This window comes from Ambystoma mexicanum, chromosome 12 (genome assembly GCF_040938575.1).
Source record: "Ambystoma mexicanum isolate Mex_15411 chromosome 12, UKY_AmexF1_1, whole genome shotgun sequence".
Lineage (NCBI taxonomy): Eukaryota > Metazoa > Chordata > Amphibia > Caudata > Ambystomatidae > Ambystoma > Ambystoma mexicanum.
Genome location: NC_090936.1, coordinates 616,772,755 through 616,795,483, shown reverse-complemented (window position 1 = coordinate 616,795,483; position 22,729 = coordinate 616,772,755). Strand labels below are relative to the sequence as shown.

At 44.2% G+C, this 22,729-nt stretch overlaps 1 pseudogene; it reads right to left on the bottom strand.

The window, feature by feature from the left end:
- Positions 1-1,359: 1,359 nt before the first annotated feature.
- Positions 1,360-16,901, bottom strand: LOC138514632 (olfactory receptor 10V1-like; annotated as a pseudogene).
- Between the last annotated feature and the right edge of the window lie 5,828 nt (positions 16,902-22,729).

The following is a 22,729-nucleotide window of genomic DNA, read 5'->3' as shown; positions in this document are numbered from 1 at the left end:
CTGCTTGGTGATCTTGAATGGACCCAGGAAGCATGGAGCCAACTTTGTGGGTAGGTTGTGAAGAGGGAGGTTCTTGGACAACAACCATACCATATCTCCAACTGAGAGTGCAGGTTCAGAAGTACGATGTCGGTTGCCTGGTCTTTCATACGATTCTTAGTCTCCACAAGGTCTCTCAAGGCGTGCCAATGTTTTGACTGAATCCTGGAGACCAAATCATCAGCCAACGGAACAGGACTAGGCAGAATGGTCAGAACGGAACTACTTTGTGGTGTATCCCATAAGTACAATAGAAAGGACTACAACGGATGGTTGAATGCAAGGAGTTGTTGTAGGCCATCTTCAGCCATCTCAAGATTGGAACACCAGTTGTTCTGAGAAGCATTGGTATAACAACATATGTAATGTTCATGTGTTTGATTTGTACTCTCTGTTTGGCCATTGGTTTGTGGATGAAATCCAGAGCGTAAGGCACGATGTATCCCCAAGTGCTTGCAGATTTGGGACCAGAAAAGGGGAAAGGAACTGAGATCAGCCGTCAGAAATGATCTTTTCGGGCAGTCTGTGTAAACGATAAATGTCATGGAGGAAAGACTCTCCCATCTGAATAGCTGATGGTATCTCGGGAAAAGGAACAACATGTGCCATCTTTGTAAAACAGTCGAAGACAACCATTATACATGTGTGACCCCACCCCCGAGGATGGCAATTCTACAATGAAATCAATGGCTATGTAATGCCAAGGAAAAGGTGGCAGTTCATTTGGCCGTAACAACCCCAAGGGTTTCCTGTGTGGGGTTTTGGTTTGTGCACAGACATGACGCATCTTTACGTAGTTGTGGATTTGACGAGTCCATCCTGGCCACTAGAATTGTTGTGCGATCAGTTCCTGGGTCTCTTTCACACCACAATGTCCTCCGATCTTAGAAACGTGAAACCCCTGCATTAGAGCCACACAAAAATCAGATGTTGGTACATAGAAATGTCCTAAGTGATATAGAAGATTGTCTTTCTCACTGAAGTTGCTCCTACCTAACAAAGCGGACTGAGCAGGATCGGATAAGGTATCGTGACGCAGGGTTCCCGGATGTGGCTGTAAAGCCGATATAAAGTGTTTGGGAGCAATAATGGGTGAGTCCAAATGGCAGGGCAGCTTCTCGTATCCAGAGAAACTTGATAATGCATCCGCTTTCCAATTCTGGATACAGGAACATATGAGATGGTGAAATCAAATTGAGAAAAGAAAAAGGACCTTCGAACCTGTGTGGTTTTCTGACATTGAAGGGAGCGCAGATACTGGAGATTTCTGTGATTGGTACGGACCACTACAGAAAACCAACCACCCAAGAGATGATGCCTTCATTCTTCAATAGCGGCCTTGATCGCCATCAGTTCTTTCTGTATGATGGCATAATTCCGTTCACTCCAGGTCATTTTTCGGTACAAGTAGGCAACAAGATGATCAATTCTGGAAGAGGTCTCCTTCTGCAAAAGTACAGGTTGGACAGCATATTCGGTGGCATCAGCCTCGACTACAAAGAGAAAGTCCTTGGAAGTATGTTACAAGATGGGTGCGGTAACAAAGGCCCTCTTCAATTTCTTGAAAGCTCCATTGGCGTCAGAATCCCAGACATATGGCACCTTGGTACTGGTGAGTCAAATCAGTATGGTAATTAGATGGGAGAAGCCAGGTAAAAAGTGCAGGTAAAAATTGGTAAAACCCAAAAAGCGCTGCAGAGCCTTAAGATCTTGAGGTTGTGTCAATTGACAGATCGCTTTCACCTTGGCTGAATCCATACGTATCCCTGAACTACTAAGTATATATCTAAGGAATTCAATACTGTCTTGGTGGAAAAGGCACTTCTCAGCTTTGGCATAGAGATGATTGCTGGCCAACTGGGACAACACCTCCCGCACGTGCCAAACATGATCCTCTTTAGTGGTGGAAAAAATTAGAATGTCATCTAGATATATCCAGACATAGAGGCCTATCAAGTCGGCAAAGATGGAATCCACGAAACGCTTAAAGACAGAAGGGGCATTACAAAGGGCAAACAGCATCATCCCGTACTCGTAATGCCCACTGGGTGTCTTAAAAGCCATCTTCCATTCATCACCCGCCTTGATCCGGACCAGATGATATGCCCCTCTGAGGTCCAGCTCGGTGAATTACTTGGCGGCATGTAGTGATTCCATGATGTCTGAATCAAGGGTAAGGGGTATCTATCCTCACATGTTATTTTTCCCAATTGGCAATAATCGATGCAAGGATGAAGATTCCCCTCTTTCTTGAGTACCAATAATGGAGGAAAACCTGCCGGTGACTTGGAAGGAGTATTATACCCTTTAGCCAAACAGTCTTCAATGTAAATCTGCAGGGCTTCCTTTTTAGGTTCAGTTAAGGAGTAGACCTTGCCATGTGGTATAGTCTGGTCTGGCAACAGGTAGATGGAGCAGTCAAATTCCCTGTGAGGGGGGTAGGGAATTGACTGTGGATCAGAAAACCCATGGTAAATCTGTTGGTATTCACATAATCTGTTCTTGAGAAAACAGAAATGGTGAATCGCGTCAGCCTTCGAGGACTCCAAAGTAGTAGTGGAAACAAAGGACACTGGTGTGGCACAACAATTCCGGGTACATTGACTGAATGCAAATATCAATGTCCGTGTCTTCCAGTTAATGAGGGGATTGTGAAACAGTAACCAGGGTAAGCCCAGGACCACTGGGTAGGAAGGTGTCTTGATCACATCAAACGGAATTTGTTCGATGTGGTCGTTGATACAAAGACTAACACATCCAGTCTGTAAACATATGGGTCCAGAAGACAAAGGAGTCCCGTCAATGACTTCCACCTGAGTTTCTGTTTCCTTCTGCTGTACGTGTATCCAGATCTTGACTACGAATGCCATATCAATGTAATTTCTGGAAGCACCACAATAGAGCAAAGCTATGGTTTCATCATGCCTGTTGTCCCAGGAGATCTGGACCTTCGAAACCAGAAGAGTTTCTGATTGCATGGAAGAAAATGGTAGAAGGACTGGAAGTGTCAGTGAGCTTGTCGTTGCCTTCTTCACTAATGACAAGCCAACTAGTTTTCCGACTGTCTCTGAGGACGCAAGGGACAGGATCCCAAGAAATGTCCCACAGCCCCACAGTAAAGGCAGAGGCAATTTGTGCAACGACATTGCTTTTCTGACTCGGACAGAGGACCACAGAATGCCCCCAACTGCATGGGTTCCGGAACCGGGTCTGCAGAATAGTTGGGCACAACAGGATTTGTCAGTAGCCTTGGATACATACGCTAGGATCTCCGCCTCTTCTTTCTGTGAGACAATGGTTGATCTTCGTGACTTATTCAATTAAAGCCACCAAAGTTCCTAGTCCTGGAATATGTGACAAATCGTCCTTATACTCGTCTTTCTGTCCCTGATGAAATAGATTCTTCTCCGTCACGTCCGACTACTGTGAGTCCATTGCTAATTGTTTGAATCGACTCAGATAGGTTATGATGTTGCTACCTCCGTGACGGATCTCAATGAATTGGTTCTAGGCTGCGGAAGCCAAATTTGGTGACTGAAACACCTCCAGGAAAGTCTTTTCAAATACACCAAAGTCATCCAGGATAGGACTGTTGGTGGATACATACAGTTCTGCCCAGGCAAAGGCGCTTCCCGTTAAGTTCTCAAAGATGTAACCAATCTTTACTTGCTCTTGAATGAAATGAGATGGCCGGTACATGGAATGTATTTTGCAATGATTACAAAACTCCGCCAATCACCATCAAACTTCATGGGAGCCGTATGTGCCATGGCGTTATCAGCATGGGGTAGGACTGGAGCCGCTTGGGCGACAACCATCTGTCGGGAGGCAACATTCGCCTGTCTGAGGACTGACATTTCATGGTGGAAGGCCTGGAGTTCTTCCTGAATTTCCTGAGCTGGATCTATCTCTGAGCTGGTGGATAGGCAACTGAATCTATTAAGCGATGCATCTCGTTGGCGCTGCGTAACTGGTTTTCCTGAAGGTTGTGTGGTTGACGCTAGACTGTCTTGAGTTGTGAAGGTTTTATAATGCGAGAAACCAACCCAGGACCCACCAGGGTGCGACTGGGGAGTCCTGAATCAGCTCCCACACCACAGCATGGCTCTTCCCAGGATTTATGTGGTGCAGGAACAGTGCAAACACTGACTGGGAATGCCCGTTGGTGTCTTTATGTTCGAAACCGACTAGCAGAAGTAACCAGCAGGAGTCCCAGAACTGGATAAAGGAATGGCAAGGAACGGGCTGGGGCTCACAGATGGAGAAAGGAAATGAAAGAAAGAGAACCAAAAAGACGGAACAAAACCAAGGAGCGGTGGGACAGCAGGACAGAACTAAAGGTGGGAACAACAGGGCAGGACCTAAGGTGGGAGCGGCAGGCAGAACTGCAAGGAAGGAAGGAATCAAGGGCTAAGCCAGGAGCGAAAGGCAAAGGGCACTAGGCAGAAAGAACAAGGGTTCCGGAGTGCAGCAAGGAGGAAAAAGAATCAACCTCATTAAGTTGCAAGGAAGCTGAGCACTACCGGGGAATAAGTGGCGCCGGCTCCAGAACGAGGGTTGGACCACAAGCCGTTGTTGTCAAGCGCTTGAAACACTGCGCATGCGCGGAGCATGTGCATTGGGCCCAACATGGCTGCGCCCACGAAATGCCTCGACCCCGACAAGCGGAGCTGAGGGAAATGCCAGCGTGGGTAGAGGCGCCATACCCCATTTGAGAAGCGGAAGCGCAGAGAAGGGCAGGACAGAAGACGTCTTAAGGTAAGTGTTCCTGAGTGAGAGGCTCCTCGCAGGGCGAGCGGTGTAACAAGTGTCCATAAATCGAATCATACCCCTAAAGGGGTCCATGACTTAATGTCAATGCCGGATCCAGACTACTTACACTATTCATTAAGTAAGGAGTTGTTTGAATATTACAAAAGGGCCAAATGTAGTGTGCATAGTTCAAATTAGAGTGTTATTGTTAGCAAAATGTTACTCTAAATGCAGGGGTCATTGATCAAGCCTATAATGTCACAATAGTTAATAATCTCGATTCATCAGACTGATATTACTTTCAGAACCTGTAAATGATAACACTGATTACAGCCCTGATGAAGAGAATTGCTTCTTAAAACGCGCTGGTTTCAGCTGTCTATACTTAGAAAAGGGTTCAGCTGTTTTCTGCTTTAAACGATGAATCCATTTTTTATAATAACAATTTGGATACCTAATAAGTTTTGCTCTCTACATAGTATGATTACTTTATTCATCCAAATACTGATCACTACAACATAATGACTATTATTTATATACTGAATGTTTTGGCTTCTTTAGGCGACAGATAAGTGCAGGGGACGGGTGTTCTTTTTCATATATGTGGTTGCCTCCGATCAAATTTGCATTTGTTTATTTTGGACATCGAGTCAATATGTCTTCTGTTCCGTGGTAGGGAGTGTGCTGTTTTTGTCAGAATCTCATGGTCCTCATACCGTGCCGGTTGTTCCTCTTCCGGCTTTCCGCCGCGGGGGTTCAATGCCACGGAGCAGCTTTTAATAGTTGGAAAAGGCGGTTCAAAGGGCTCAGAGCCGACAGTCACCGCACTTGGTTGTGGGCACAAAGATTAAGAATTTTGAATCTGTTAATTTATGACTTCGAAAATCTGGCCTCTTTGCAGAAAATCAATGGGATTTGGTTAGAAGATTATCACAAAATGATTTTTTTTATTTCAAGGCTGCTGTCAAAGGCTGTTCCTTATTTATCAGGGACTCTAACAAATACCACATGTAATATGTGTCTCAAGTGAGAGATGCTAATACATCTCTCAATCTCTCAATCCAACTACTGAAGTAAACATTTTTTAATACACTCTTGACAGATGCGTGTGATGAAAAAAGGATTACTGAATATAGCAAACAGTTTTAATTGTTAGAGCATCAATAAGTGTCTTTATAGAACATTGTTCCTAGCATTCATAAGACTTAAACCATCCCCCAGGTAGTTACATTGTTACAGCCACTGATAGCCTAGGGTAACCATTGGGTGTCTACTTGCAGCCATTCATTCAAAATGCTTCCACGTATTAATGTCATTCTACAGATGTTATTAACCATTTGCAACATATGGAATACATGTGGCTTTTATTTTATTTGGATGCCAAAAGTCTTTATACATCAATCCCACATGCCCTTGATGCAGTTGAATGGTTGCTCTTACTATCTCATCAAATTAGAGATAAGAAGACTTTTACTTTACGATTATTACACTTTGTCCTACATCACACAATTCCCTGTTGTCTGCAAATACATGTATGTATTTCACTGAAGAGCATCACATAGTGGCTCCATCTGGAAGGCATCCAAATGTGTTGTTTTGTAAAAGTACATTGAGTATGTCATAGGCACTTGGTCAGGTGATAAACCTTTTTTTAGAATGATTTGTCGATACTCTGCATGCTATTCATTCTAGAATGAATTCTCTTTCAAACTCAGTTCATCCTCTTTCAATTTTCTAGAAATAACTATTACTGAAGAAAAGGTTTAATAGAAATATATTTCAAAAACAGATCAGAATAATTTGTTAGATTTTTGTATTTCCACCCTAGATCTCTTATATCAAATTTACCTTATTCACAAATGTTGAGTGCAGAGATTAGTTTTTGAAAGGTCAACAATTGGCTCAAAGTCAGCTTGCAATTAAATTTAAATTTCTTGAGAGGGAATCCTGAACAGTTATTTGATAACACATTGGGCCTCATTACGACCCTGGCGCAAAGGGGTTAACGGCGCCGTAAAAGGCTGCGGCGCCGTCAACCCCTTAGCGCCTAATTACAAGGTCCCTTTGCGGCTCCCGAACTTAACAGCTGGTCTGGACCAGCCGTTAAAGTAGGGACCCACAAAGGGACCTTGAAGGTAATTACGGTACCGCAATTTGCGGTACCGTAATTACCGCCTTCCCCATTCCCATTGAGCCCTATGGGGCAAAAATGGGAATGGGGAAGGGCCAATGGTGCATGGGGAATTACCGCCCCGCCAACCTTGGAATGGGGTGGTAATTCCCCATTGCACCATGGCGGACTCGTTACAATACCGGCAGAAACCATGGCGCTAATAGCGCCATTGGTTACTGCTGGTGTTGTAATGAGGGCCATTGCCTTCAGCACAACACAAACAACATACTTAACTGTTACAATTGCCTCCAAAATAAGAAGCACCTGATTTGAATGTAATTTCCAAATATTCACATCAAAGTAAGCAAATACATACTATCATATTACTCAATTAGAATGTTATTAAAGCAGACGGCTACCTATTAAGATCGTTCCCATGACAACCTGTATTAACCTTTTTTAACCTACTCGAGTAGTTGTTTTCTCTGAGATGTACTTGTCCACGCATTCGTGTCAAGTGAAGGACAATCAAAGCCATTTGTACACACAGATAAAAGCACCATTGCCTTGTCTACATTTTGAGAATTCCAGTACTGTTATAAAAGGAGATAGTGTGAGCCATCCCCACAAGGGCCAACAAATCAGGTTAATGAATTTTGTGACATGCATAACTGGTAATATAATGATTAGTAAAAGGTGTGCTTGTGGCCTTTTGTACATTGGCAAATGGAAAAGAGAAGCCACGTTCTAATGGAATGGGCACAGGTCAAAATCTGAAATAATAATCTCTTTAAGTCCCCTGTGGTCAGACACTACAATCAACTTTGTGATGATGTCATCTAAATGAGGTTCCACGTAATTCAGATATTTAAAAAAAGATGGAGATTTGGCAGCATGGAAAGACCGTCTTGAGGTAATAGCCCCATGCGGCTTAAATGAATATTTCAATCTTTTTTGTTTTCTTTAATTTTGATTTATGGACATTAGGTCTGGATTTATGGTGCTTTTCCAAAATTGTGTTTGTTGTTGAAATATTTATAACTGTGGGTTGGGGTCACTGATGCTTAATTGCCCTGTTCTTACCCTCCTCTATGTGACCTTGAGTGCAGGGCTATACTCCATTGTTCTACTTTTGAATTTAATGTACATTTTTGTGAGGTTTTCTGTGTTTTTTATTATTTTTTGTTTTTGTATTCAAGTGGGGTTACCTGCCCTTAACTTTTATTTTTACTTTTATGCACTTTTCCCCTTTCCCTTTCCCATGCACTTGCACGTTCTCAATGTCACTGGGCCTAGTAAGATCGTTGTTTTGTTCTCCCCTGCTCCCCTCCCTTGCCTTGTCGCTCTCTGAAACACTTGTGTACGAGCGTGATACAAATAAAATATCATATCATATCATATATCATGTTTTGTTTCTCTTAGTTCCTTTTTTTAGTTATACACATTTGTAATATGATTAATTGGATATTTAAATACCTTCACATTTTCTGAATCTTCATAGGCATTTGAATTGTACTGAAACATTTGGGGTCAGATTGAGGGGATCATCTGACAGTCATGGGCCTCATTACAAGTATGGCGGTAAGGCAACAATGGCGCCGGTATCGCTACTGGCACCATTGCTACCGTACCACCATACTAGGAGATCTGCTCGCAGGTGCCCTTGCAGCCACCAGGTCTGACCTGGTGGCCGTACTGGCAACCGCGAGCAGAACATGATGGTAGCACCGGTACCATTATTAACGGTACCGGTGCTGCCACCTTCCCCATTCCCATTGAGCCCTGCGGGGCTCAATGGGAATGGGGATGTGCTGGGCCCCGGCACCCTTGAAACGGCAATTACCGGGTCTCGCTGGGCCGGAATAGCCCGGTACTTGCACATTCACGGGTGCCAGACCCAGATGCGTGTTTGGAGGTAGCCTTGCCAGTAAAACTGGCAAGGCTACCTCCAACCTCGTAATGAGGCCCATTGTTCGGACTCTGCTATTTTTAACATTTTGGGTGGTGCAGTTTTTGTTGGCAACCTTTTCCCAGCAAAATTTCCACTCAATAACGTGCATGGATGCCGAGTATAAAGTAAAACTTACACATGTAGCTTTGGAACAGAACATTTGGCCATTAGCAGGTTTTGGGTACAGTGTTTGGTATTGTGGAACTTCAGGAACCATCAAAGGGTTAGCGGAAGGTTTAGCAGAAGAACTGGATCCAATGACAACACTCGAAGAACGCAGACAATTACTGTGATGTCATTGATTGGATCCCAGAAATGCTGAATGGGATCAAGAAGTATGTCAAGACCAATATATAATTTCACAGGCTTTCATTAGGGACTGGGTTGCCAGAATAGGCCAAAATAAAAAGGGATGCAAAAGAAAATCAAGACTGATCTTTAACCTCCTCATTGACCCCTCTACAGCAGGGTGTCCAACCTCGGGGGCCATAATCCTGATGAGCATTCAGGATATCCCTTATTAGCATTCATGAGGAATAATTTTCATATATTTTGAATAATTGTAAATGTATCTCATGAATATTAATGAGGGGTATCCTGAAATCTCGACATGGATCTGGCCCTCGACTCCTGGTGTTGGACAACCCTGCACTACAGCATAATGACACCACAATGTCCCTCTGATTCATCATGCTGGGGCCTCCCAAGCTTGTCTTGATTATTTAATGACCTCCCGGTCTTAGCTAGTTTCAAAGGGAGGTCCTGCTGTCCTCTTTAGACTCTGTAATTTGTAATTGTATTTTATTTATTTGTATCTGACGCTCTTGGCATTGTGGGTTTACCAGGGGTTCTGCAATCCTCTGTCCAGTAGTTTCTTTTGTAAGACGTAATTCAACCAGCAGACACACTATCATGGATAGTCTCCATGGAGAAGCAGAGTGAGAGATGGAGCGAGCTCAGTACTAGCATGTTCTCTATGCCTTCCAGTCTGTACACGGTTGCCTCTTTACTTCTATGATAATATTCCAGCTCCAATTGTGTGCCTCCTCCTACCTTCTGGTCCTGCCTGGGGAGTGATATGGCCCTCTAGGATTCACTTGTGCTTGCTGAACTATTTTTTATTTCTCCTTCTTACGTCTTCTTGATACTTTCTGGCCAATTCCACTTCGTCTTCCTAACTTTTTCTTGCCCCTGGTTTGGGGTTTTATGCTACTTTACCCAGTATCTCCTACCCCATCAGGCCTTCACATCTAACAAGGTTTCTTTCTATGTGGTTCTGATCTACCTTTTGCTCTGCCTGTCTTATTCCTTTTTTTTTTTGCAACGTTCACACTGCTTATTGTTGCCATCTCCAATATCATAAGGTTCCCACTACCACTTGGTGCTGTCAACCCCCTCTTTCTGTGGGGATCACAATTCTCCCCGTCTTCCCATAGGGTCATGATTCTCTCTGTTTCCCTTTTCTCTCTTGCTCTTTCATTTTCCATCTCTTGTCTCCACTCATCATCTTGAACAGTTATCCAGATTCCTCTCTTACTCTTGTTGCGGTGGGACTACCTCTGCCTTCTTACTATTTAAGTCTCTCACTACAACCATCACTGCCAGACTCTCACCATCAGAACACCTCCTTCTGATGTAAACACCTCCTCCTGGTTTCCACCAACCAATTTCTGGATACTGACACTACTGTTCCCTGATGTAATCAACCCCATCTGGCATTCACTCTGCCTCCTGTGTCCTAGCACCATCTCCTCCTGGCATTCATAAACCACCTCCTGGGCACTCCTAAAACTACTCTCTGAGCGAACTACCATCCTGCAAGCTACTCACCTCTTCAATACTGGCACTACCACCCACTTGTGCTGCAACTACTCCTTTCTCTTAACTCCTAATTAATCTTCTCTCCCTTTATTTATGTCTCTTGCTCTCCAGGCTCCTCTGCTGCATATCTCCAGTCAACTCCAATCTCCAGACTCAAGCTCCTCCAATGTCCTATCCCCACTGAATGGCTGACACCCTTTTTTATGGAGCTGTAGAACCTGCCATTGGGGAATGAAAAGTGCAAGGATCTGCAGTTATGAGTTCTAAGAGCTGGTTGGCTGTGACGGGCTATGCTTTCTAGTCTCACTTGAGCCCCGCTGAGGCTGAAGGGGCTGAACTAAACCTGTATCAGGCCTGGTGGCTATCTTTGAATTCCCAAGGGACCTGAGCTCGGCTGCACGGGCTGCATATGTTGGGCCTGGATCACCTTGCTGAAGGGGTAAGTGGAGTTGTATGGTATTAGGGGTATTACTTATAGTGTTTACCATGTCTACTTCCCCACATCTTTTGCTGATGGTTGGTCATTTCATGGATTGTTAGATTGTGTGAGCAGGTCTGTGAGTTTCCAAGGGTTTATAAGAAGTGGGTTTGTATACCTGCAGGATTACACAACCTGTAAACCACTGCATACCATGTCTGGGTAACTTGTGACCCCTTATTGGGGTGCCAGGTTGACAGGGTAAGAATGTTGGGTTCCCGCATTGTTGGAAAGTAGCTTGTGGGTTTTGGGTGACTGTTCTCTGCCAAGGGATGGGACCAAGGAAGGGTGACAAGGAGATTCTGCCTCTTCTGCTATGGACCCATCATCCACTGGCCGAGGGAAGTACTCCCGAGTCACACCCCCCTCTCCTCCGGTGATCCCCAGACCCAGACATGGAACTTTGTCAGAGATTACACTTTCACTAAATCACAAGTACTGTTTAAATGACACAAAGGTAGAGGCGCCAGTCAGTTGAACTGCTTTGTAGGTAAATGAAAAGGCTGTAAGCTTGGTGCTGTGTTGCACAATGTGCCAGTTGCGGTTCATGAAGATTCTACTTTTTACCATTCTCAGTGCAGAAGGACACCTTTGTGAGCGTAAGTCCCTTCCTCAATGCTGCCTTAATTTCCTTGTTTCTTAGGGTATAAATGAGTGGATTCAAAAGAGGCGTCCCAAACACATACACAAGTGAGATGAGTCTGTCCTGTTCTGGAGAGTGGAGTGACTTAGGGCGTAGGTACATAAAGCCGACAACACCATACTGCAGAAGGACCACTGTGAGGTGAGATGTGCAGGTGGAGAACGCCCTGCGCCTACCCTGCGTAGACTGAATTCTCACCACCGTTGAGATGATGAAGGTGTAGGAGACACAGATGAGCAGGAAAGGGATCATCAAGACCAGCATGCATGCAATGAAGAGAGCCGCCTCGTGGACTGAGGTGTCCGTGCAGGCCAACGTCAGCACGACAGGGATTTCACAGAAGAAATGCTGAATGTGGTTGTCCCCACAAAAAGGCAGCCGGAATATAAGGATGGCCAGCTCCAGGGAGAGCAAGGAGCTGAGTAACAAGGAACTGGCCACAAGCTTGCAGCACAAACTCATGGTCATCACAGTGTTATAGCGCAAGGGGTTGCAGATGGCTACGTAGCGGTCATAGGACATAACTGCAAGAAGGAAACAGTCGGCACCTCCCAGACCGATGAAGAAGAACATCTGGAAAGCACAGCCCACAACAGAGATGGTTGGGTTCTTCACAAGGAAATTGGCCAGCATTTTTGGCACCACACTGCAGGTGTAGAAGAACTCACAGAAGGACAAGTTGGCCAGGAAGAAGTACATGGGGCTGTGCAAGCGACGGTCCGACTTCACCAGGACCATGATACTGATGTTTCCCAGAAGGATCACAATAAACAGCGCGGAAAACAACAGAAAGAGCAGAACCTGCATCTCAGGAATGTTTGTCATGGACAGGAAGATGAACTCTGTCACATATGTTAGATTTCCACTTCTCATCTGTCGTGTTTTAAAGGGGAGAAAGACAGTACTGTCACTCGAGCTAGCAATATAATCAGTTCATGAATACCAGTGCTTTATTTGACAGATTAAGGCGGGGCACATACAAAATTGTATTCTCATTAAATCAATCCACACAAAAGGAGTCTGCATCTTCCATTTTAGAAAGTGACTTCAGCTGTATGTGTTTGAGTTTTGGATTTTAGGAGGCACTGAAAGCACTGCCTATTAGCTGAAAATGTTGTCATGGGAAGTGAAGATAGGAGAGAGATGTGATGTGTTGAGGGACACAAAGCCTTTAGGTGTTGTTTGGCTATTTACCCACCCACAGACCAGCCACAGCCATGCCAGTCCCAACCCCCACCTGCCCCTCCCTTCCCAAAACTCATACCCATCGGTTCTCTTTGAGTTTAGCTCTGTACCTTTTGAGCAGCCTTGTTAAAGGTAATGGCTTTATTTCAGCTATAAAGCAGCTAAGCCACCTCCTGATGTAATCAAATTGATTTAAACAAGTGGGTGTTTATTTAGTCACTTGATTTATATTCCTTTTAAAAACAAGCTTTGGCAAAGCCTTGAGTTTGCCTATTGTATAGTTAATAATAGGCATGTGTTAGGCACTGCCAAGATATGCCTTGATGCCCATATAGTACCATTATGGCAAAACTTGGAAAATGTGAATCAGAGGCTTATACTAATGCCAAACCGTTTGCTTGTTTTGAGGTATAGCATATGGGGCTTTCATCAGAGAGGTCTTTCTCATCTTAGATTCTGTTTTCCCAATGTTTTATTTGGGCTATAAACTGAAACTATTGCATTAGAGTACAGATAGGGGAAAATGGCATACGAGGAGCTTGTCAGTGTTGTTTGGTTATTTGCCCACCCTTTGATTGACCGTGGCCATGTGGTCATTCCCACCCAAAACACCACCTCATGGGAACTCTACAAGTTTGCTTTAACCAAGCCTTACCATCAAACTTTGCTCTTGAAGTGCCTGCCAGTGTTTCTTCAAAGCAGTCTTCTGCAAGCTAATGACGTAGTTGGAGTTGTAAACCTGCTACTGGTGTAGTACAAAAGTCCAACAGGTCTGCCTTCAGGCACTCCATTTATAAGCTCTCTGTGTGTCCTTCAATGAAGTTCTGTTAAAAATAAGCATTGGCAAAGCCAACAGTTTTGGATTGTGTGCATGCATTAGGCATTTGTCAGGCACTGCTATTAGATGCCGAGGTACTCGAACCATTTTGCACCTGCTACCATCAATGCCCAGCAAGTGCCTTTGCCATTCCTACACAAAGCCCAAACTGTTGGCATTGCCAGTGATTGTTTTGATTGGGTTTGAATTGTTTTCTTCAACGTCACCTTCATATCCACACATGATTTACTTTTAATAAATGCATCTATAGTGAATACAAATGAACACTGAAACACCATAATTAAAATAGGAGACCATATCAGCTAGAAAGCCACACATGCTCACCTCCAGCTTAGAACCACACAGCATTTCACTATGGGTATAAAAGTTAGCTGAGAAGCTTGCTTTTACTATTAAGAGGAAATTGCTACTGTTGTATCGGTAGATCCATTGTATACCCATTTTGCATTGCTGTGCGGCTTAGATGTTCCAGTAATGGCTACCTGGTGGTGCTGTGCATGTGTGACTATTTAGCTGAAATAACCTGCTCTACTATCACATTTCAGGGAAAATGGATTTTCTTCCTTTTTTTAAACCACCAATCTATTGATGGTGAATGGTAAACATGCATCATTCCTGCAATATCAAATGTGTCAACCTACATCACAGTGAAGATCCCTAATGAATTTGAAAGGCTTATGAGGATGGTATCTGGATTCTTGAGAGCTGTCAGTCTTGGGTGATAACGTTATGCATGAAATAACCTTTCGCTGTAAGACAATAACATTCTCCTATGTAGATAAAAGCAAGATTTTCATCCAATTTGCATGCTGATACTGCATTGGTGTGTAGCTCTTATCTGGAGGTGAGCATGCTGTGTCTGTTATCAATGGTGAAGTGCATGCCTGGCTTTTTAGCGGACGTGGCCCATTGATATGAGATGATATGATAGGTTATTCATAACACGCTTAATACCCAGAGGTTTCTAAGCACGGACCCGGGATCGTACCTGTGTTGCTCCGTATTGTCTTGCTTCCAAGGTGAGCACGTTGCCCCTGAGCTATCCTCCCTTCCACTTTAACCTTACATTTAGAAGTGATGTTGACTTGCTTTTTCAAACACCTACATAATGGTGCATGGCAAACATGGCTCCATGCTCTAATCTCAATGATGTCACCCAACCCTGCACCGAAGATCTCCAATGAGAGAAAATCCTGCAGGTGTTTGGACGTTACATCCCTGAGAGCTGTTAAAGGTAAGTATATGATGGAACTGCCCTCTAAGACAATGACGATTTCATCACATTGAGATAAGAGCAAGCTTCACCTGATTTGCATACCTGCACTGCATTGCTGTGTGGCCCTGACACGGAGGTGAACTTCCAGTGATGCCTACGAGGTGCTGCTGTACATGTGGCACCTTTAGCTGAAGTGGCCCATGCTACTATCACTAAAGCAATATCCAGGTACGGAACGTTCATCAATCTGTGTGCTAATGTATTAAAATAATTTAATATGATAGTCACGTTGCCGGTAGATTAGTTCCTGTGACTCCCAACTAATCCAAAAGGGCGTGTGGGCCATATGAATATTCAGAAATGCACAGCATGTCCAATTGTTATAGGCACTGTTGAAGGGGGTGCAAATTGGCATTCAGCTTCTGAATACTGGGAGATTACAATTGTATAGACATTTTAAAACTGTTTCGTACCTGTGTTTATGCCTAACAAATATACATCCGCGCTTATATGCTGCATAAGGATTATTTATTTATTAATTTAAATTAAAAGAGAACTTAACATTGAAAACCAGTGTAGCTATATTTTCATGGAAAAAGGCCACTTACTTACTTGGATTGTCCGTCTAGGGTTTTTTCCTGAATAAATAGTGTTTTTGTGTAAGTAGTGTGATGTAAGCAGTACCTAATTGGGTGTAGAGTTTGGTAGAGATGTATGCATCATTTCATTGGGTGTGGAGTGTATGCTTGTTTCAATAAAGTTTTTTTTTTTGTTGCCCCTTGTCAGTGAGAGGTAAGGCTATTTGTTTGCTGTGAACTTTTTTTTATCCCACTTGGACTCTTTGCACGAGGCCTGGATGTTACTGCATGTGGGTAATAAGGAGCGTGTGGTGCCTGATCCCCCCTGTTTCCTGGTAACTATGGCCCCATTTGTTAAACAAATTCCTTTATTTTTGCACCATGCCCGCCTAACAAATGTCTGTCTGCAGTTCTATAGTATTCCCCACGCAACAATGACGTTTTAAGGGACTTTCTTGCTGCCTGAAATGTAGTTATGTGTCCGCTTCATTCCTTGATTGCAAGCAATGTTTGTTTTACCCAGTGGGCTAAGCGCCTGAAGTTTACGTGTGTTATGGTTGCACGTTGTTACCGAAGCCACAAACGCACAAAGGTTAAGGGTTGTGAGTTTGAACCAGACATGGGCTTCCAATCTAGCCTTCATGTATGATTCAAATTTTATTTTTTATGATAGGAGATAGGAACAGGTATTAGTAGCCAACCCCATATGGTGCCAAAAGGGTATGTAGGAGGTCAGAGTTTGAGAGACAGTTCAGGCTGTGACGCGTTTCATATATAGTAATGGCAAGGGACCATACAGTAAATGAAGAGTTGGTAAAGTGAAATAAGCACATTTAATTTAATTGTTTTTTCCGAATTGAAGAAAGTACACATGATGGACAAAGAAGCAGTTGTCTCTTAGAAGATTGATTTTCCATACCTTCTTATGATTGTAATTGTTGAATGTCTCAGGAGGAAAGCTTAGGGGCAACGTGCTCGCCTTGGAAGCAAGACTACACGGAGCAACACAGGATCCATGCCCGGTACCCGCTTAGAAACCTCTGGGTATTAAGTGCGTTATAAATAACCCATCATATCATGATCCTGCTCAAAGTGTAAAGGGTGCACACATGTATTATCTAAAACAGTGTATCCAACTAGTCCCAGAAGAGTAACTTCGTAGTGAGACATGTCAGAGGTGAGCCAAGCAGACCCTTATGTGGTTAAGTGACTTTCCTTTGATCTCAACCATCTTAGTTCAGATCCTGTCTCTGGCAGAATTTGCAGAAGCGGGAACACTTAAAACATGAAAAGTGCTCATTTTTATTGCTCAGTAGCCGGGGTGATGGAGGGCAGTGTACGCGCACTGAAAAAGTGGGCTGATGCCCATGGATGCTACATATGTGTTCTTCCACATGGGTAATAGGGGTATTTTGTGTCTCTTCCCTTTGTTTCATGGTTTGAATGAAAGCCTTTATGGTTGCGCCATGCTCGTCCACAACCCTTTGTCTGTAGTCTCCTTTCAATGCTTGTGAGCAATTGTGTTCACTGCATGGTGGCACGCGTTTCGCCATTGAAGCTGGAACAGCTCAATGCATAATGGCTGTCACTTTGGTGCAGGCCAACAGGGTTCTAATTTCGGCGTCAGCCTGTGGTTGAATTCCTACGATTTCCAGGAACGGGGTGACCTGCAATCTAACCCTGGTGTCCTTCCAACCTCTTAGCCTGGACTGGCTTCACTTTGACAATTATGAACGCATCCTGTTTACCAGGGGCTTCTCGTTCTGTCTTTGTCCCCTGCGACCTCTCTGAAAGCATCAGTTTTAAGAAAAGGTCTTCTCAGGGGATGAGCACAGAATTCTGCTAATTCAATCATCAAGAAATACAACAATTGAGTATGTGATCAATTGTTATATCCACTCCCACAAAACATGCTTGACCATGCACTTGCCCCCACGCCAACCCTTTTTGGAATGAATGGGCCAAGGGGGGTTCTTAATATGTATTATGGATGAGCACATTTGAATTTGTAATTTATTGCTAACAAATAAAATACTCATTTAACTTTCGTTGCACAGTCACTAGACCGTGAAGGTTGTCAAAAACACAAGTTGGAATGTTTAGCAGTCAGTTCTATATAGCAGCCCTGAACATTACCATTCACTAAAGTTAAACTAAGTCATTCATCAATGCTCTGTTGTTCTGCCCAACAATGTGATCACCATTGCTGCAACCTTCCGTCCCACTAAGTACCAGCATTGATTTCCAAGCAAATTATGTTGCGATTCTTCCCAATCTTAGAAACACATTCTTGCTAGTTGCCCCTACACACAGCCTCATCTCACTTGCCCCTACACACAAACCCAAACCTTAGTTGTTTATTCTAAAAGCAAAGTCCAAAGCAATGTGTTATTCTGCTCACAATATGGACTCTAAAGAATATCAGCTTCCAAAAAATAAAATAAAAAAACATTTCTCAAAATCTATGGCGTCAACAATTGCATGCTACACTCAATGCAGATTACCCCTTCCTGGGTCATTGTATTAAAATGTCTATACTAATAGTTTAGAACTTTGTGTAGCACTATGCTATTTCTCTCACAGCTTACTTTAGATTACCGCTTCACAACTCACTGTTCTGTAAACACTTAATGTGGGGTCTCTGATTCAAAAGTACGAAACCAGAATCTGTATCCTTTGTATTGCAAATCTTACTGCACTTTAATAAATTAAAATGAGCACTTCTGATTCATCCTAAGGAAATCAAAATCTTCATGCTTTGCCTTTCAAGTCTTCGTAATATAAAATTAGAAATTAAAACTGGTTGTAAATTAGCTCAATATGACATAGTGAAAAAGTAGCTGAGCAAGGACACTCACGCTGGTGCTGTTTACTTCTTGACCTACAATTACGTGAACCTCTTCACTCCCACCAGCCATCGAACAGAATCTTGCGTCCACCTGCCAAGCGCCTGAAATTCCAGTGTCCTTTTCCTCTTATGATCTTACCATCTACTGTGTGATGTACATATATATAAGACAACTCTACTCTATTCATCTTATCTTAGTGTGTGCAGCACTACACTATTTCTCTCACTACTCCCTTTAGATTACCCCTTCCTGGGCCGTGTTTTAATAAAATGACTATACCATTAGTTTAGCAATTTCTTTAGCACTATGCTATTTGGCTGTACAGTTCATGTTTTTTAAATTAAAATGGGGTCTCTGATTCAACCTTACGTAACCAGAATCGGTATGCTTTGCCTTTCAAGTCTTTGTAATATAAAATTAGACATTAAAAATGGTTCTTATTTACCTTAACGTGACAGGTACCCAACGTCACTGATACAATAATTTCCCTCCGTGGCTGTTCGCTGCCTTAACCTGCAATCATGTGATCCTCTGCACTGCCAGCCGCTCTTGAACAGAATCTGGCTGCCAAACTCCTGAACTTCCAACATCTTTTGTCCACCTGGAATCTTAGCATGACATGTGTGATATATATAAATAGAGAGAGAGTAGCAGTCTGCTATCTTCATCTTACCTTGGTGTGTATTTTGAACTGGACCCTTAAAAACACTTATCGTATCTCCTGTCCAAAATATACACTAGTCTGCTTTGCAATCTCCTATCCCCTCTTATCATTTGCTAGTTGGACGGTCAGTTTGAAAATGTTTTTATTGATTTTAAAAAAACTTGCGACGCAATTACTCCATTATGCCGTTTTTTTCCTAAAGTGCACATGCGAATCAACGTGTTGGCTGTTACTTCCCGTGTTGCTAAAGTGTCAGCTTGTTCCTCCCATGGGACGATACTGACAGACCCATGTCATGTTTTCGGCTGACCTGACCTTCAGCCTTGGCTATTTTAGAGATGAGAGACGAACACCAAATGAATGCTGCAGGGCTTGCATTTCTTGCATGCAGTGAACACATGGAGTTTTCGTAGCTACGCTATTTCCTAGGCGCTATGTTAAATGTTAAAGGTATTTGTACCACGCACCATCACCAACGGAATTGGTCCCCAGGCGCTATGGCGGATCTGTAAATGATAAGGTGGGATGGGTTAATAAGGTGAAGCGGGAGTAGGATAGTGAGAGGAGTGGTGTTCTGTTGGCAGCTTCAGCTCGGTATACACCAGATAATGAGCTTTGGTGCGGGTATTGGATCGGTGTCAGTCCGCGTGTGCTGTTGCTCCGGCTTATGTGTTGTTGCAATCTTGTGAAGTGCGTGCGGCTTGTTGTGTGAGAGATGCTTGTGTGAGTGTTTTGAGTGAGATAAGTATGCAGAGTTTGAGCTTATATTGGTTAGTGGGTTACGTGACCTTTAGCATGCTAAGATTCACAGCTCTATCCAAGTGCTGATTATATTAACTCCACTGTTCCCATTAGTACAAGATCACACATATACACGTTATTTAGGCCTTACACCACCGACGTACTCTATACCTCTCTGCTTTGTCAAAAGGCAGTATGTAGGGACATCCGTGGCTTGTTTTCACCACAAACATAACCTAATTCATGTCACCCACCAAACTAGACATGATCCATCAAGTACCGTGTTGGAGAAATGCCATGTCCCCGGTAAAATCAAAACATGTAAAGCATTCCAAAAGAACACTTCATGCTCGCAGTGTGTGCAGTGGGACAGAACATCCTTATTTGATGAATGTGCACCGAATGTTTAAACGGGAATTATCCGAATTAGGCAATTTCCCGCAATTCATATTAAATATCATTTTCATATTACCACAATTTCTTCTCAACACTGAAATTAAATTATAACATAAGCATTATAGAATTTCTCAGATCACGATTTATAAAATGTACTCCGTGTAGTTGTTGTATTTTGTAAGACCAGAGTACCAAAAATGTTTACAAAAAATATATCCTCTTTTACTGTCTCTTAAATAAAACACCTGTGCCTTCTGCAGTCAGGAGAAAACATACAGGGCTGAAAAGCTCCAGAAAGTATGGATTACTGAAACTATTCTGCAAAACTTTCCTGTACTTAAAAAAGTAAACCTTTAAACAAATAATACCGAACTATTCCTGCCATTTATCACCCAATCCGCAGAAGCCCCTTGGAAAACATGTAATTCCAGCCACCTATTTAAGGCAGATCAGTGTCGTGTTGTAGCCTGAATTTCAAACAGTTGTTGCCCAGTAGCAACTTGGTAAGCTGTGCAACAGCTTATCCCATGGTAATGAGCTGCAGATTTGGAAAACGTGTAGATCCCAAATGCTGCTGTCGTTGCAGCAGCCCATTGGGTTGCATTCAAGCAGAAGAATTGGCTTGGTTACCAGGCATTGTGACCTCCTTCTAAAGGTTATGTTTTTGTTTCTTCTCTTTAGAATAGCTGTGCTTTGTATTGCAGTTTCGCTCACAAAGGATTTTCCAGCATCTGTTTGTGCACCCTCAAAATACAAGGGTTTTGCAGTTGTTTCTGCCCCACCTATGTCGAACTCATGTTCCCCACCACCCCCACCCCCCAGCACTGTGGGGCACCTGCCAGCAGGCCCCCACCCATGTGCAACTCATGTCTCCCACCACCCCAGCCACCAGGGGCACCCTCCACCAGGCCCCCACCCATGTCTCCCACCCCCCCACCCCCCAGCACTGTGGGGCACCTGCCAGCAGGCCCCCACCCATGTCCAACTCATGTTCCCCACCACCCCCACCGCCCAGCACTGTGGGGCACCTGCCAGCAGGCCCCCACCAATGTCCAACTCATGTTCCCCACCACCCCCACCCCCCAGCACTGTGGGGCACCTGCCAGCAGGCCCCCACCCATGTCCAACTCATGTTCCCCACCACCCCCACCCCCCAGCACTGTGGGGCACCTGCCAGCAGGCCCCCACCCATGTCCAACTCATGTCTCCCACCACCCCCACCCCCCAGCAGTCATGGGGCACCCTCCACCAGGCCCTCGCCCATGTCCCATCCATGCCTCCCTGCACCTGGGTCCCACCAATCATGTCTGTAATGGCCATCCTCCCCTGCCAAAAGGCCCAACAACTATCACATCCACCCACATATCAAAGGCAATTACATGTTACACACTGCTCTGTAGGTGCAGGCCCGATCGCGTGAAAAAGTTCACGCGCACCCCCGAAAAACACGTACCCCGCTCAATCGCATGTATAACTTCCCGCGCACCCCCGAAATACACGTACCCCGCTCAATCGCGTGTGTAACTTCCCACGCACCCCCGATATACACGTGCCCCGCTCAATCGCGTGTGTAACTTCCCGCGCACCCCCGATATACACGTGCCCCGCTCGCACAGGCCCAATTGCTGTATGTTGCCACTTTTGGAATGCGCAGGGACGCTACCGCCTGCCTTCGTGTGGCGGACGTGTTTCGTGTCTTTGGCTGTGCGTGGCTTTGCCCTATTCGATTCCATGAATACGTGTGGTTCGAGTGCGTGTGGGCGTTCCGTCTGCTTCCCTGCAGTACATCCCCAGTTACGCCCTTATTTTCGCGCGTTGTTCCCCATTCCGCGCGTTACGCCCCGTGTTCCGCCCACTTTCTGGTGTATGCGCCGAGGTTGTGCGCTTTCACTGTGCGCGTTGCGCACGCCTTTCGGGATGTTGCAGTGACTTGTGCGCCATGCACGGGTTTGGCGCACATCCCGAGGTAAACACGCACAGGGACTTCCATGAATCGCACGCGTGCGCGTGCGCCTGTTTTTTTGCGCTTGCGCCTGCTTGCGCCTGTTTGCGCCAAGATTTTCGGTGCACGTTTGTTCCATGAATCGGCCCCTGAGTGTCTCTGTAATATTTGACCTTCATTACTGTATTCTACAGGTGTGCAACAGGCACCAAGAACAAGCTGATCACCTTTAGGTGAATGCCATCGTTGTGCTGGAAGCTTAAGGGTAGCATCGTGTTATTCTATGCCTCTGCACATGTCAGTGTGTTTATGAAGCTTTGTGGGCGTATGAGCAATTCAACATATTCAAATATTGGTGTGAAGCATTTATGTGCTGCAATGGTCACTTCATTGTAAAAAATAGAAATAAGTGTGTAGCACACTTGATGTGAGCTGTGTATTTTTAAATGTACGTCTTCCCTTTGTAGTGAAAAAAGTAAAAAATAAAAATAAATAAAATTGCATCAGGCATTGTGCTGGCTGA